The sequence below is a fragment of the Sus scrofa genome, chromosome 12 (assembly GCF_054392235.1).
Source record: "Sus scrofa isolate SSC_HxYL_T2T_F1_AM1 chromosome 12, Sscrofa_HxYL_maternal_Yorkshire_Landrace_v2.0, whole genome shotgun sequence".
NCBI lineage: Eukaryota > Metazoa > Chordata > Mammalia > Artiodactyla > Suidae > Sus > Sus scrofa.
Window position 1 is genome coordinate 9255357 of NC_139394.1, and position 16860 is coordinate 9272216.

Consider the following 16860-nt stretch of genomic DNA (forward strand, 5'->3'; position numbering starts at 1 on the left):
AAGGAGGCCGAAAGAGGCACCGTGACTCCCCCGTCAACATCCAGTGTGGGCCAGTTCTCTTACGCTTGGCCAGTGAACAGAATGCCTTCCAGTTTATAGCTTGACTGCTGCTGGGTGTGCTGTGCCTTCCTGTTGCAGTCACCCTTGGCTGGCGCGTTAGGGCAGGTGCTGGAGCATGGTGGCCAAGGCACAGGATGCTCTTTGGCAGGGACTGTGGCGTCATTCACGGTTTCCCGGGAAACCGTGACATCAGAGAGCCCTTGACGTCACGTGCCCTGTGCCCTGGGCCATTAGGTCTTCTGGACCGCTACATCAAGTTTTACTGAAAATTATAAATATTGACCATGTGTACGGTCTCCTCATGACTAACCCCCGTTCACCTCGCAGACACTACGTTAAGTCTGAACGTCCCATGTGGATTTGCACACACACGTGTGGATGTGGATATGTACGTGTGCGTACCTGCACATGCCTGTGGACGTAAAGAAATCGACATCTGCTACGCGGGGAGGGAGATCTTGCGATGTATAGATGTCCTTCTCAGCCTCTTCCCCTGTCACCTTACTGTTCAGCTATAAAGACTTCACAGCTCAGGTATCCCCTCCTCTGTGCACCTTCGCCAGATAAATCCAGGAAGTCTCAATCAGACTCTTCCTTGTGATCCCACAGCACCTCAGTGTGTCAGCGAACACATCTGTATGTTAGAGACCTATTGGCTTGTGGTTTATCCTCTCACTTTCAGTGATCCCAGCTAGTCTGCGAGCTTCTTATGGCCAAATATGTGGTGTCTCTTTCTTAATAGAGGATATGGTTGATTTTAGTCGCTTATAGCAGACTGTTTTTAAACAGTCAAATAATAGATAGATAGATAGATAGATAGATAGATAGATAAACAGGATGGGTGGGTGGCTGGATGGATGGGTAGGAAGAATGATCAACCCTTATTTAGGATATATATATCTATCTATCCCGGGTTAACAGGGATTTGCAGGTCGGGTACCCTCAACAGTTCAGTATTGAGAGGAGATGCCAATTAGATCATGGATGGAGGTGAAACTGGCTCTAGGTTTTAATTAACTAAAACGTTCCGGAGAACTGACACCTCGAGCGTAATTTGTTGTTGATTTTGTTGTTGACTGTGGAAGCAGACACAGAATACCTCAGCTTCCCTCTAATTCTGTGGCCTTGCTGGACCTGTCATCTGGGAGGTCTTTGTGATTTTATCTTATCTCTATTTGAGAGGCATAAAGATGAGTAACTAAAATGTAGTTAATAAACCCCATCTGGGTATTTTCTAGGTGAATAAACACACCATTTTTTTCCTACTGTTTTTTCATGTGGAAATGATGAATAGGACTCACAACTCTTGTTTTCATTATAAGTAGAAAAGTAGAAATAATATCAAGTTGTGATACTTGAGGTTGTTATAAAGTGCTTTAGAGACACCCTGAAAGTTTCAAATAATTATAGCTCCAGTAAAATTTTTATGGCTGCCTGTGGATTTCCATGATCAAAGAAAAAGTAAACAGAGAACACTTTTAGGCTGAAAGATATTCAGACCCTTATGATTTTTTTTTTTTGGCCCTCCTTCTATTCTTTAGCGTGATGAATAGTTTCACAATGTAAAGGCACCCACATTTGGGATTAAGTAATTGAATGAAATTAATTCCTGAATCCAATCTTCCTGCACCCCAGGCATGCTGGCTGCATAATATATTATCTTGGTAATTAAAAATATACAGTGAGCTAGATAGAAAGGAAGGTCTTCAGAAACCTCTAGGTACCGATTGCATTCTAATCCGTTACGTGGATTTCAAGTCCGTGTTCTTTCTTTTACTAAGAAGTACATTTTATTACAAGTTGTAAAATTTGAAAAGAAGTCTATAGATCAGATTTTAGTACTTAATTAAATCTTAGCATTCGAATTTTAATAATTGTGTTATTGTACCACAACAGAATGTCCTGGGTTTCAGGATATAACAAACTGCTTATAGGAGGCATGGAGTAGCAGGTCTTTTTGCATGGTTAATAGAAAAATTCTGTGTGTATATGGGTACATATACATGTGCATATGCATAGATGTATGTGTCTTTGCACCACTGTACAGTGTTCACGATTATATATGCAGCTGTTTTCATATACACACAAATACACGCACATCTGTATGCACATGCGCACATATGCATATATGAAATATGTGAATGTACATATATGCTAAAACATTCCACATATGTGTGTAGACAGTATACATTCATGTACATATGAATATACACAGGTGTGCATGATTTACCCACTTATGTTATCACTAAAACCTGTTCTACATTTGTTATGTTTTATATAAAAATGGTTAATGGAAAAAATAAAAATCAAAATAAAAAGAGAAACTTGTTGGAAATCAAAAAAGAAAGCTGAAAAATGGTATACCATAACAGTAAGGACAACACCACCTGACATTTCTTTTCCACGATTTACACAGTAAAGAAATTGAGAGCCATCTTAAAAAAAAATAAAAATGTCTACATTTAGGGAATCTGAGTGAATAATATACCAGAATTTTTTTGCACTGTTTTGAAGCTTTCCTGTATATCTGAAATCACTTCCACATTTAAAAATCAAAACATTTTTCAAACATCCTTGAAAGGGCCGCATTCTATCATGTGTTCTGCCATCATATGTGGAAGGAAGATTGAATCCACATATGAGGAGTTAGTTTTGTGCTGAGGAAAACTGCAGTTTTGAGACATAAAGATAAATAAATACATAAAATATTTATTCATATAATATTCACACATATACAATTCTGATCTAGAGCAAACCTACTCAAATTTTTAAAAAATTTATTTATTTATTTTTATTTTTGTCTTTTTTAGGACTGCACCTCTGGCATATGGAGATTCCCAGGCTAGGGGTTGAATCAGAGCCACAGCTGCCAGCCTACACCACAGCTACAGCACCACAGGATCCGAGCCGTGTCTGCGACCTACACCGCAGCTCACGGCAATGCCGGATTCTTAACCCACTGAGCGAGGCCAGGGATCGAACCCGCAACCTCATGCTTCCTAGTCAGATTCGTTTCCACTGTGCCACGTCGGGAACTCCTGTATGGAAATTCTATGTTGAACTTTTGAGGAGTTGCCAATTTTTTTTCTCACTCCTATTGGATGTAGGGGCAGCACGCAGAATTCATCCTGCAGAGATTACCTCTGAATGTTAGGCAGTCGATTTGTCCTTTGGGTAGCTGCTGAGGGGCACGTTTCCTACAAACAGTCTGGGCAGGACCTGGCAAGCGCAGACCGCATTCCCTGAAACCTGACCCAAGCCCTCAAAAGAGTCCTCTTTCATTATTGAGCCATCTGCAGCAAAATGAGAAATGACTTAAAGAGAGGTGGAGAAAAGGGAACACAGCGACATCCTTGTTTTTAAAGGACGCTGTAGAGAAGAACAACGAAAAGGAGTGACCAGAAGTGAAGCAGGAGGGTCTACACATACTCCATAGCCTACGGTGTTGCCCAGATTCGCAAACCTGCTGGCTTCTGCGTCAGTGTGGGAGCCGGATGAGGAAACCAATAGAGGCATCTGGGTCACACGTCGCCTGTTTGTGTTTGGTCTATTTATTTTCCATTGCTTTAGACTTGGCTCCTAACAGCATCTTTGTTCCCCGATCTCCTTGACCCATCCCAGCTCCCACTCCGGACCCGCAACAAAACAGAAGGCGACTACTTCCTCCCTGGAGAAGTCGGGCTTCGTGTTTGAGCAGGAACCTTCTCCATCTTCATTTCAGGCTGTGTTGCTGGTCTTGCTGCATCTAATCAGCGGGGTGTCCAAGGATTCATCCCTGAGTCTTGTCTGTATTTACTCACACCCCCTAGAAAGTCCTGAAGTTCTGTGCCTTTAAGTACATTCCACACCCTGACAACTCTCAATTTTTTATATCCTGCAGGATTGCAACTCTTTGACCTAATACCCAGTTGACACTTAATATGTCCAACCCCATGGACACCTGATTTTCTTTCCCAAACCTACTTCCACCTCTGTCTTCACTCTCTCTGGTAGGAAACACGCTCATCAGAGTCTAGGTCAAATAGGATGTTGTCTTCTCACTGCTGGCATTTAATCTGTTCGCAAATCCTATTGGCTCCAGATATATTCCAATTCTAACACTTCTCACTGTCTACACTGTCCTTCCTTTGTCCAAGCCACTATCATGTCTTATCTAGATTATTACAATAGTCTTGCAGCCGGATCACCATGCTTGGTTATTTTTTCAGGTTTCTGATCACATATGATCTTATTAGTGAGGTCTTCCCAAATAACTTTATTCAGGTTTTTGTTTATTTAGATTTACCATTTCTGTCTTTATTTTTTTTAATTTTAGTTGGTGTATAATATTATATAAATTACAGGCATGCAACATAGTAGTTCACAATTTTTAAAGGTTATACTCCATTTATAGCTATTACAAAATATTAGTTATAGTCCCTGTGTAATACACTATATCCTTGTAGCTTATTTTATGCATAATAGTTTGTATCATTTCACCCCTCACCCCCCATCTTGCCCTGCCCCCTTTCCTCTCTCCACTGGTAACCCCTGACTTGTTTCCTGTATCTGTCAGTCTCTTTCCCTCTTGTTATATACACTCGTTTATTGTATTTTTTAGATTCCTCATATGATACATAGTATTCGTCTTGCTATTTCTGACTTACTTCACTTAGCAGAATGCCTTCCAAGTCCCTCTCTGTTGCAAATGGCAAAATGTCATTCTTTTTTATGGCTGGGTAGTATTCCTTTGAGTGTGGGTGTCTGCATGTGTGTGTATGCCACGTCTTCGTTATTCATTCGTTGGTTGACAGATACTTAGGTTGCTTCCAAATCTTGGCAGTTGTAAACAGTGATGCTGTGAACATTGGGATGCATGTGTCTTTTCAAATTAGTGTCTTTGTTTCTTTCCGGTATATGCCCAGGAGTGGAAATGCTGGGGCATTAGGGTAGTTCTATTTTTAGGTTTTTAAGGAACCACCATACTTCCAAACAACCCTACTTAAAAGAGCATCTCAGAATCACTCTCTCACCCCCACTCGCGTTTTCTTCCAGACACTCCACATCATAGACAAACAGTATAGTGCACTTTTTGAATATTTCATCTCCCTACTTAAGAAGGGAAGCTTCAGAAGATCAGCTTTATTGTCTGTTTTTTTTTTTTCTTTCACCGTTATATCTACAGTGCCCAGAATAGTGCCCAGTCAGAATAAAGGCCTCTTTCAAGTATTTTTATGTATATGAATGAATGGCAGGCAGTATGTCTGGAACACTTGAAAAATCTTCTCACCTAAGGTTAAATTCATGTGGTTATTAAGAAATCAGTCGTATCTTGTATATTTAAAAAATATTTTTGAGCTGGAAGATCCTCAAAAAGTAGGAGACCTTCAGAGTCCCCTCGTGGCTCAGTGGATTAAGGATCCAGCATTGTCGCTGGTGTGGCTTAGGTTGCTGCTGTGGTGTGGTGTGGGTTCAATCCCTGATTCGGGAACTGCTGCATTCCGTGGGCATGGCCAAAAAAAAAAAAAAAAAAAAAAAAAAAGAGGAGGCCTCTGTATGTGAAACATTTTCAGAGCCAAAGGATACCTCCCTCCGAGTTTTGGATTATAGGATGCCTACTCAGGTTGATCTGTGGCCTTCAGCAGTATGACTGTAAACCCACCTTAATCCTCTAGTGAAAGATCTCTGAACTGAGCATCTGTAGTTTAGGGTTGTAATTATGTTTTTGCAACACACCAGTGATGTGATAACAGGGCAAGTTGCTAAATCCACTTTGAGCTCAAGCCATAAATTGATGACGGTGATAATAAAAAGGACCTCACAAGATTGCGGTGGGGATCAGCTGAGATCTTGGACATGTTTTATAAAACCTCAAACATGCTACAAGTAAAAGAAACCTAAAAAAATGCTACAAATACAGTGGTGAGGACTGTGTTTTCAGGCCAAGAGAAAACATATAAAGGTTAACGAATTCAATTCTATGATTCTCTTACCACCAAATTTTGCTTTGCTGTCAGATTTATTCCAAACTCGATTCGAGGAATTATTTGGGCCCATGCGAGAGAGTCCTTTAGACAGCCCGAAAATATTTTGGTAATATTCAGGTTCCAAGCATTGTTCCCAAATTCTGTAAAGTGGCTGGGCTTTTTAGCCATAAGTCAGATCAAGGCTACGCACTTTCTTCTCTGGCCTGGCTTACCTTTCCAGTGCCTTTGAAATTATTCATCTGGCAAATGCCCAGCAGGTGACTTAAGCAAAAGCACGTGTAGGATCGAATGAAGATTTGGGGGATGCTGATGTTGAACTGGGCCTTAAACCTGCTTTGGGACTTCCGTTCCCTAAAAGGACTGATCCAGTGGCCTCATTTCCTTTTTACCACCACTGTCAGTATCGCTTACCCATCACTGCTTATCGTCTTAGTGCCAAGAATCCTACTTGGCAATTGGATGCTCTTCCTTTTATACTTTATCCTATGTCTGTGAGGTAGGTGTTAGTTTCTTTATTTTACAAAGGAGGAAACTGGAACCCAGATGGGGGTAAATTATTTTCCAATGAGGAGGTACCAAACCAGACTTTATATTCACTGAGGAGGTACCAAACCAGACTTTATATTCAATGAGGAGGTACCAAACCAGACTTTATATTCAGATCTGACTTTAAAGCTCACGGTTTTGTGACCATGCCATTCTCTTTTCTAACAGCCAGTCTCCCCTTTTACTTTGTAAGCTCACTTGACATGGAGTTCCCCTAAGGTTGGGAAGTTTCAAAAAAAAAAAAAAGTGGGAGGAAATAGAAGGAAAAAAAAAAACAATATAAATGAACACAGTACAAAGATTAAGACTTGGAAGAAGAGGTACTTCTCACACTCTCATCGCAAAATTTTCTTTGTATGTAGGCCTACTCTTACCTGGTCTTGTCCTAATTTTATTAAGACTTTGGCAGATGAGTTTGATCATGTCTGTGGCCCCCTGTCTGTTTTGAGTTCAGGAGAGGGTGTTACTTAAATGGACCCTAAAGTGACTACCCAATATATAATCTGAAAACAAAAAGGATTCTCGTAGCCCCCAAACATTCAATAAAAAGATTTGCTGAATATACCCTTCTTTGTATTTCTTCCAGACTCTGGGTAAAGTCCTCCTGGGCTGCTTGCTCCTTTTTGCACACTCGGTTCAGCACCAAATTAAAAGAATATGAAGCCTGTATATATCACGGCCCAGCTTCTAGCTCACCTCTGGCCTTGCTGGTTCTTATTAATGATTCATTTCTTTTGACAGGAGCGGCAACATTTCAGGACTTCTTGGGTGGAGGAAAGTTGGCAGAGAGAAAGTCCACAGTGAGTAGTTAAACATTATATGAATTAATACCCCCCATCAATAGTTTAATGGATGAAATGCATTGATTGCTTTGAGAATTATGCTGAGGTCTACAGTAATAAGCAGAAATGTCTGATTTGACATCTTTTTTTTTTTTTTAATATGTCTGCAACGTAATCTACTACCAATTACACAACAACCCCACCAAAGAAGTGCTGAGTGGTCCCACTACAGTAGTAACATGTTATAAAAGCTCAAGTTTCAGGACAATTAGCTTCTGGCTACAGTTTATTACCCCATTTGAGATTTAAAAGATTTTTTTTTCCATTGCATTCCAACAATGCTTATGTGTCTGGGGCTAACACTTTAAAACAATAATGGAATGGCAAATATCTGTCTGGCTGGAGTTTGCCCAAGAAGAAGCATGTATTAGAGTTAAAAAAAAAAAAAAAAATCAAGCCAGGCAGAGTGGACCAAAAAAAAAGAAAAAAAAAAAACTTTTTAAATTTTTTAAACTGGTCAGAGTTATAATGTTTCACCAAGAAAAAAAAAATGCCTTTCATTGCTATTTTGTAGAAAATTCAAGGAGTACTTTGGAGAATGTGAGCATCCCTGTTTCTTTAAGGGCAGTTTTCCTACCTGGTGAGAAACCAGTCTAATTGATACTTCACATCCATCTAGCTGTTGGGTGAACATCACAAGATGTCTGGTCTGTGATCCACGAATCTCTCCTTGAATTTCCTAGTATGACCCACAGCTCGCCGTCAGGAGTTATCTTTAATTCTGATGATGACAATGGAATTTATTGAGAGTCTCTTCCGTGACCAGATGCTCTACTGAAACTTTATGTGAAGGAGCTTTGGCTCTCTGCTTTTTGAGTTAGGTGCTGCTCTTTTTGCTCTTTATAGATGAAGAAATTGAGGCTCTGGTGGCCTGACAATTGCAGGGGTTCGGGGTTACCCGTAGGAAGTCTAGACCAGCGTTTGGGAAACTGTTCTTGAGGCTCGAACCATCGTGCTGGAGCTCCTGGCGACGATGGGGGCGAGGTGGTGATGATGAAGATGGCAAAGGCACTGATGACGCTGGGGCCTTCTTTTCCATCTCCCGTGCTGTTTGTTAAATAGCTTTCTTTCCTCCACGTGGCCGAGCCATTGGCTTTTCCGTCTCGGATATCTGATTCCTTTCTCCCACTGTCCCTTTGCAAGGTTTTAGCCTCATCTCCTGGTGTAGCCGCCTTCCTCTCCCGGTCCGTGATCTCTTACTTCCTGTGGTTATTGGGGAACTGAGGTGGGTGGCGTGACCTGGGGAGATACACCCTTTCTCAGTAATTGTTCATGGAAACAGTCCCCTTTCAGTCAAGGGTAAGGGCGTCACTGAGATTAATGTACAGGAGTGGGTCTGTGAAGCCTTTCTCGGCTCAGGATTTCTGGACTTCTGATGCTGGATGTGATCAAGTCTAGAGAGCAAACCCACATCAGCTGATGCTTTTCTATCTAAGGCGGTGGTGAAACGTGAATTTCGATATCAGGTATGTACTGATAACATTCAAATCCCAGCTCTTCTTTAACCCTTCTATGAATTAAAATACCAAAAACGAACAAAAACTACAAGAAGAACCCATGGAAAAATGAATCCGGTAAAATAAATAAAATGAGTGAATTAGCAAGTAAGCAATAATCTGATGTCGACCTAGAGCTTAGAGTTCACTACTGACTGTCTCCTGCTCTTGGCTCAGGCCGGGGGTATTCCTTTTTTTATTTTTATTTTTATTATAGTGTTTACAGTGTCTTGTCATATATCAAAGTGACCCAGTCATACATATATATGTAGATTCTTTTTCTCATCGTATCTTCCACCATGTTCTATCACAAGTTTGGATTTAGTTTCCTGTGTTATATAGCAGAACACAATGGAATACTACCCAGCCGTGAAAAGCAATGAAATAATGCCATTTGCAGCACCACTGATGCAACTAGAGATTCTCATACTACGTGAGGTTGGGATATTTCTAACAAAGATGTGTTGACATGACATGCAGTGCTGTAGCCACAGGGAAGGGCCCATCGCCTTCACACAGATGGGTTTCCTTTGTTCTTACTCTCTTGACGCTCTTTATGGTTTCTGCCATGTTCGTTTCCCATCCTGGAATGGCTGGAGAAGGAGGTCATTGCTCCCCTTCATTTATGCGGTATCCTTCCCCTCGGCTGAGGTCAGCCCTGGTTCTCTCCTTGCAGCACGTTGTCATGTGACTCTGTTGGCTCAGTGATGCCTGATGAGTTGGCCTTCCTCCCTGCCTTCTGCCTGGAATGCTAGTCCCCGTTCCCTCTACTCGGAAAATGCCCACGCACTCTGCAGGAGGCAGCTCCAGTGTCTTCTAATCCGGATGGCTTTCCGTCTCCCCTCTCTTGCCCCCAGGTGGAACTGTGTGTTTTCCTAACACTTTGTATGTCGTATCACGCCACAAACATTTGTTTTGTGTTTCTCCTCGATGAGACTGTATTCCTTCCTCCTTTGTATCTCCAGCACTAAGCAAAATGTAAGGCCCATATTAAGTGTGTGATAAATGTTTCTTGTCCTGCACTGAGGTTCTTTGTCTCTGATGGTGTGTTTCATCCATCAAAGGTCATTATATATTATACTGTTTCCAACATACACACAACACAGTAGATGCTGACCCAAGAGCTGTGATGTTGGGTTATTTGTAATAGTTCTGCAACTACTTGGGTATCAGTTTTATCATCTGTAAACTCACAGGAATGGTTTATACGTATTTACTTTTCATTCATTCTTCAGCTCACTCATTAATTCATTCAATAAATATTTATCAGGTACTTTACTTGCCCCAGATATTGGACTTTTTAAGCATAAAGTTCCATCCAGCTCAGCTACTGCATATTTAATTAAAAAGGTGATAAACTCTGTATAGCCAGGAGAGTTAATTTCACAAGACTGCTTTTATAACCCAAGCCACTAAAAGCACAAATTGACTCAGCTTTGAATATAATTAAAACCAAGATAATATCCGTTAGTTTCTGAATCATTTTCATGCTTGAAATCATGCTGTTTTTATCAACTAATTAAAAAAAAATCAGTTCCCCTAGTAATCACAGGTCAGAATTTCAGGGTTCCATCTGACTGTTTGCCTTAGCCTTTTAAATCATTCAAGGCACATGGTAGGGAAAGTCCTTGGACGGAGAGCAATCTACATATTTGTTATTTAGTGAGTGCCTAATACATATCTAGTGTTGTCCTATATGCCCGGATGAGAAGGTCAGCAAAAGAGAACTCTGCCTTTGGCAGGTTTATAGATTTATGGGGAGAAACATGGAGTGAGCTGTGTTGGAAGAAGAACTCTGGTGGGAGGGTGTTCAGGTCAGTTATAGCAGCCAGGAGGGGATGTGCTCAGGTGTGGCTGGGGCTCAGGGGGCGATAGGAGGTTTAAGAAGAAGACTTCATAGACTCTGCCGGCTTCTAGTCTTGGTGCCTCATGTCAGTAGATGGCACTCGAGATGAGACTCAAGAAATGTGTGGATGCCCCCCATCAGAAGAAACTGGAAGGAGGGAGAGCTTTCCAAGAAGTAGGGTGAGCATTAGCAGATGGATGTAGTTAGGAAAACATCAGCCTGGTGAGAGAGAAAGAGACAGACTGGGTTTCCAGGACCCCTGAGGCTGCAGAGAAGGCTTGGGCGGGAGTATGTGGTCCGTCTCTTGGCTCAGATGCGAGAATAGTGACTTACCCTGAACACGGAGGGAAATTCAGGAGGGTCTTCATGCGGTGGAGCAAGACGATCATTTTTCAAAAACTGCTAGAAACTTAAATATGATCAAAATGTCAGCGGAGTTCCGACTAGTATCCATGAGGACGCAGGTTCGATCCCTGGCCTCACTCAGTGGGTGTTGCCGTGGAGCTGTGGTGCAGGTTGGCAGCTGTAGCTCCGGTTCGACCCCTAGCCTGGGAACCTCTATACGCCTCAGGTGCAGCCCTCAAAAGAAAGATTAAATGTTTGCTAAATTTTAAAATCTGAATTTGGAAACTGAGAAATATTTGGGTTTTCTTCTTTAAGCATTTTTGCTGAATTATTATTTTTTCAAAAAATGGGAATTGAATACTCAAATGAGATCACATTATGAAATTGAAAAGGGGAGCAAAAATCATTCATTCTGTAGAAACCTCCTTTCCATACTTGGGATTAGATCTATATTCAATGACTAAATTCTGCTTTTTCCCTCTGGAGAAGTAGTGATTCAGGATTCAAAGTCACCTGTTCATGGAGGTCGAAACAAAAGCTTGGGTTTTGCTCCTCAGACCTCAGTTTATGGAGCTGAGGAGGAAAAAGAAAAGGAAACCTATAGATTGAGACTTTTTAGTCAGGAGAATAAAGATTGTTGTGTTCATGTCAAGTGAGAATACATCCATTGTTGACTTTTTGGAAATGCAAAACCAGAGCACTTGATCTAGCATAAAATGTTTTTTCCTAGCAATTGTTTCAGGATTATTTACAAATCAGTAATAGATGGGAAACACCAAACTTCAGAGTCCTTCTGCACTAATGCTGCCTTCTCTGTTGAGTATTTGAGAGGTGGTTATCAGGAAACTACATGGGAAAATTCTGAGTCTTTCTTTAAGAGAAAAAAAAATCAAATTTCATCGTAATGCCTTTGATTGGGACAATATAGTGTCTTCCTAACTGGTTTGCTACTTCAAATCTGTTCCTCTTCTAGTGCATCCATGTTGTGTCACCTACAGATCTGAAGGCACAGAAACCTTATTTTTAATCTTGGCTCCGAAAGTTTCCCACTCTGTGGTTCTATCCTGCGCTCTGTTAAGACTGAAAGAGCCACACCCATCTTAGAAGAATGAGAGGTGCCGAAAGGATTAAATGGAAACTCTTAGGGATGGGGTCCGTGGCTTAGTAGGTCTGCAACAGCTATTTATTCAGTGAAACAATGACACACTTCAGTGAGTGTTTAACTTTTCAACTAAGCTTATTATTTATGGTTCTAAGCTCATTGCACACAATGAGAGAGACCCCGGCATAAAAACAATGTCATTTCCAATAGCTGTATTGTAAAAATCCTCAACTTGTTGTGTGTGGAACCCTCATGAATGGAAATCTTTTCAGGACATCCTGAAGCTCTAAGGCTTAATATTAACACATGATTACCTGTGGACAATTCAGCTGCTTCCAAGAGGAAAGCCAGAGCTATTCAGAAGTAGAGGAAAACACTCCAAACAAGTAATCCCCTCAGTAGCTGTCAAGGCAAACTGGCTGTGCCTTTGACGGGCCACAGTGGACATGCTGTCCTTTCTCCAAAACAATAAACAATTGTTAATAAGAGTGAAAGTGAGTAAAGAAAAGGGGGATTATATGCCCCTTGGGAACTGGAGGAATCCGTTCAAACCAGATCTTGAAAATTGGTGATGAGTAATTATAACATTTCATTGCCAGATCCAACCCGATTCAGTGATGAACCTGGTGAGTCCTGAGCTGGCTCAAAGACTGAATGCTCAAGACAGCAATCCTCCAGGATGTCTTTGAGTTCCTAGCATCTCCTCCTAAGCTTTCCATTAGTATTATCAGCAGAAGCAACAGAAGCCATTCACTTGAATGTAGCATTTCTCCAACGTTTTGGTCCAGGGACCCTTTACACTCTTAAAAAGCATTGAGACCAAAGAGCTTTTTGGGTGATACGGACAATGTCAGTTAATATTCATCATATTGGAAAATAAAAGAGAAATTTTATGATGTTAATGTACTTACGATAGCAGCAATAAATCTTTACATGACAGACTCAATAACATGGTTTTAATGGAAAATGACTGTGTTTTCCTCTCCAAATAAGAAGACGGCATTGGTTTACATTTTTGGAACTCTCTTTAATGCCTGACTTGCAAGAAGACAGCTGAATTCTCAAATCTGCTTCTGCAATCATTCTGTTTCTACATTTTGTTGTGTTTGAATTATAGGAAGAAAGTCCGGCCACATACAGATGTGTATCTGGAAACGGAGGAATAATTTAATAGCCTTGTCAGATCATGGTGGGTATTTATTCATTGATACTGTACCAAGACTCTAGGAGACATCGTGTCTTATAGTTTCACAGCAATGTAGTGTGACATAGTATCAATACATTTTTTTCAGATTCTCATTTTTTATTGTAGTTGATTTACAGTGTTCTGTCAATTTCTGCTGTACAGCAAAGTGACCCAGTCATGCATATATATATATATAGTCCTGTACACTGTTATATGAGAAATCTGTTGAATGGGTCTTCTAGCCCAGCCGTATTTTCAAACATTGTCCGTTGGTATATGGAGAATATTTGTTCAAGTTATGTGGCTCTGCTAAACAATGACATGTATTTTATTAGATTAAGCAGTCCTCTCTGTTGCTACTGTCACCTATCAAGTCACGGGGGTTTTGAAGTTTTGAGCAAATGTCATAATCATGATGACGGAAATAAGTATCCAAAATGCTCCTTGTTGTTTGAGAGCTTGCAGTTTATCATCGACAAAAATGCTGCCTTTTGTTTTCCTTGAAAAGACAGGTTCTTTTAATTCATTTATTTATATTTGTGATTGCAAGAACCATGGTAAGAATACTTAACATGAGGTCCACACGCAGTAGATTTTTTTAAGCTTGTGATGCAGTGTTGTTATTACGAGGCACAGTGTTGTGTGGCAGACCTGTAGAACTTCCTTATCTTGCTTAACTGAAAATTTTTTTCTTTTCTTTTTTTTGGGGTGGTGGGGGGGGCACACAGCCTACGGAAGTTCCCAGGCTAGGGGTTGAATTAGAGCCGCAGCTACTGGCCTATGCCACCACAGCCGCAGCTGAATTCAAGCCACATCTGCAACTTACACTGCAGCTTGTGGCAACGCTGGATCCTTCACCCCTCGAAGGAGGCCAGGGATTGAACCTGCATCTTCATGGAGGATTCTTAACCCTCTGAGCCACAATGGGAACTCCTGATTAAGTGAGCGTTTTTAATGTCGATTAGCAACTCTCTATTTCCACTTCTTCCTAGCCCCTGGCAGCCTCTTCTTTGCTTTTGAGACTTTTGACTCTTTTTAGACCACGGAAATGCAATGTTTATCCCTCTGTGACTACTTTACTTCAGTTAACATAATGTTCCCAAGGTTTATCCATATTGCAAGATTTCCTTTTAAGACTGAACAATATTCCACTGTATGTTTGCATCACATTTTCTTTATCCACTCATCCATTAGTGAACAGTTAGCTTGTTTCCACATCTTGGCTATTGTGAAGAGCACTGCAGTGAACATGGGATTCTTAATATCCCTTTGAGCTCCCAATTCCAGGTATTTTGGATAAATACCCAGCAGTAGGATTGTTGATATAGGGCTCTTTAATTTTTTGAGAAACCTCAATATTATTTTCCATTGTAGTTGTGCTGTTTTGCATCCCCAAGTGCATAAGGGTTCCAATTTATCCACATCCTTGCCAACACTTGTTTTATGTTTTTTGTTTGTTTTGATTTTGGTTTTTTTTTTTTTTTGATAATAGCCATTCTACAGATGTGGTATAAATTTAGACCCTTTTCTTACATTATAACACAAAATCAGCTCAAAATAGATTAAAGACTTCAACATGTAAGACCTCAAAGTTTAAAACTCCTGGCAGAAAACATAGTGGAAAAGCTTCATAAATTGGTCTTGACAGTGATTTCACGAATGTGGCACTGAAAGCAGAGGAAACAAAAGCAAAGTAGATAAATGAGACTCTATCAGACTGAAAAGTATCTGCATAAGAAACTACACAGAGGCAACCTTAAAAGTGAGAGATAATATCTAGGAAGGCGTTAGTTTCCAAAATATATAAGGAACTCCTACACCTCAATAGCAAACAAGCAAACAAACAGAAAACTAATAACTTGATTTAAAAATGAGCTAAAGACTTGAATAGACATCCCTCCAAAGAAGGCATACAGATGGTCAATGGATACATGGAAAGAAGCTCAACCCATCACTAATTATCAGGGAAAAACAAATCAAAGCCATGAGATATTGCTTCATTCATTTTTGAAAAATTGTCTGCCAAATACCCAAGTCTGAATAGTCATATTTTAAGCCTTTTTTTCCAAGTAAAAATGGTGTTTATAAAAAAGTAGTGACTAATTCAGCTTGTAAGTCAGAGAATCATACTGGGGGTATTTTGTTTGCTCTGTAGGCAGTAGGAATGCTTTATGCCTTCTTCCCACTTCATCGTACAAATTATTAAAACGACCTTTTTGCACAATGCTAGATTTAATAAGATTAATAATCTTTATTGCTTCATCAAGGGTTTCTTAAATGAACTTGACTTTCTCTCTCTCTCTCTCTCTCTCTTTTTATTACGAATCCTTGGCAATGAAAAATATGATGACAAGTCTTGGCAGTTAACAGTTAGTGCCAGCATTGCTTCTGCAAGACCAAAACAAATGTCAACACGAAGGGAAAAGACCAGTCATTTCTTTATGTTATCATAAAAGATACTTTTTCTCTCTCAGAGAACTCCAAATGATAGCAGGGTCCCCTAGACACTGTGCACCCCACTTTAAGAACTGCTGTTTTAAATGTCAAAGTCATTTCACAAAATTGAATTATTCCTTCTTTACATCTAATCATTGTGTAGATAAGGATGGAGAACTGGCCGAGTTAAGGGCTATTTTAGCCGTCAGTATATTTCAGGCACTTGAGAATCTTTGTGATAGGAATGAATAAACTAGACTCCTTAAAAGTCAGGTCCCCTCACTTTTGGCTCTGTGTTCCTTCGCCGGAAGGTTTAACTTCTTCTCGATGTGGGTGGAAACGAGGAGTCGGAAGCACCTTAGCAAAGTTAGAATGAAGCAGGACTGCCTTTACCGCTGATCTTCACGCAGTGTGTACCACAGCCCCGAATCGTCTTCCATGCCCTCATTGGCAGTGGTCGCCTTGATCTGTCACACCCCAGAATTTCCGGGGGGGGGGGTTGGATTTCAGTCCAGTTGGCTTCAATCACTATAGAGCACGTTCTCTGAAGCACCTGTTTCTTTGTTCCAGGCTGACCCACCCCCCCTTAGCTTTCTGCGGAAACACAGGCAGGTCTCTGGAAAAAGGAACTTAGAATGTTACATGAAGACGTGTAAGTCCTCAAAGAAAGCAGGGGACAGGATGAGACAGCAGGCTAGGGGGCTTCGGCCCGAGATCGCAGTATCGCAGAGGTGCTTTTCCTAGTCCCAGGAGACACTGTCCCCGTGCAAGGACACAGCGCGTGACAGCGGCTGTCCCCAGAGGCAAGCCCGGGGACTGCAACCTCAGTGGTCTTCCTCGGCTGGTGCAGCCAGATCAGAACTGTTGAAAATCCAGACCGTGCTGGGCTGAATGAGCATATACGTGTTCTGTGAACACATGGAAAACTTAAGTTTCCAGGGAGGTGCTTTTGGCACCTTACGCGAAAGCCAAATTAACTCAGGAAAAAGCTGATAGTGACTAACAATTCCTACAAAAGACTATTTTTAGAAGCAA

General features: G+C 40.8%; 1 long non-coding RNA gene across 4 annotated transcripts in view; it reads left to right on the forward strand.

Annotated features, from left to right (window-relative positions):
- Positions 1–16860, forward strand: part of LOC110255978 (uncharacterized) — an 867249-nt gene that overhangs the window by 260252 nt on the left and 590137 nt on the right. For all 4 annotated transcript variants that reach the window (XR_014820806.1, XR_014820805.1, XR_014820808.1 and 1 more), the window contains one exon: positions 7314–7372. This is a non-coding gene — a long non-coding RNA (uncharacterized LOC110255978). The remainder of the gene's footprint in view (positions 1–7313; positions 7373–16860) is intronic.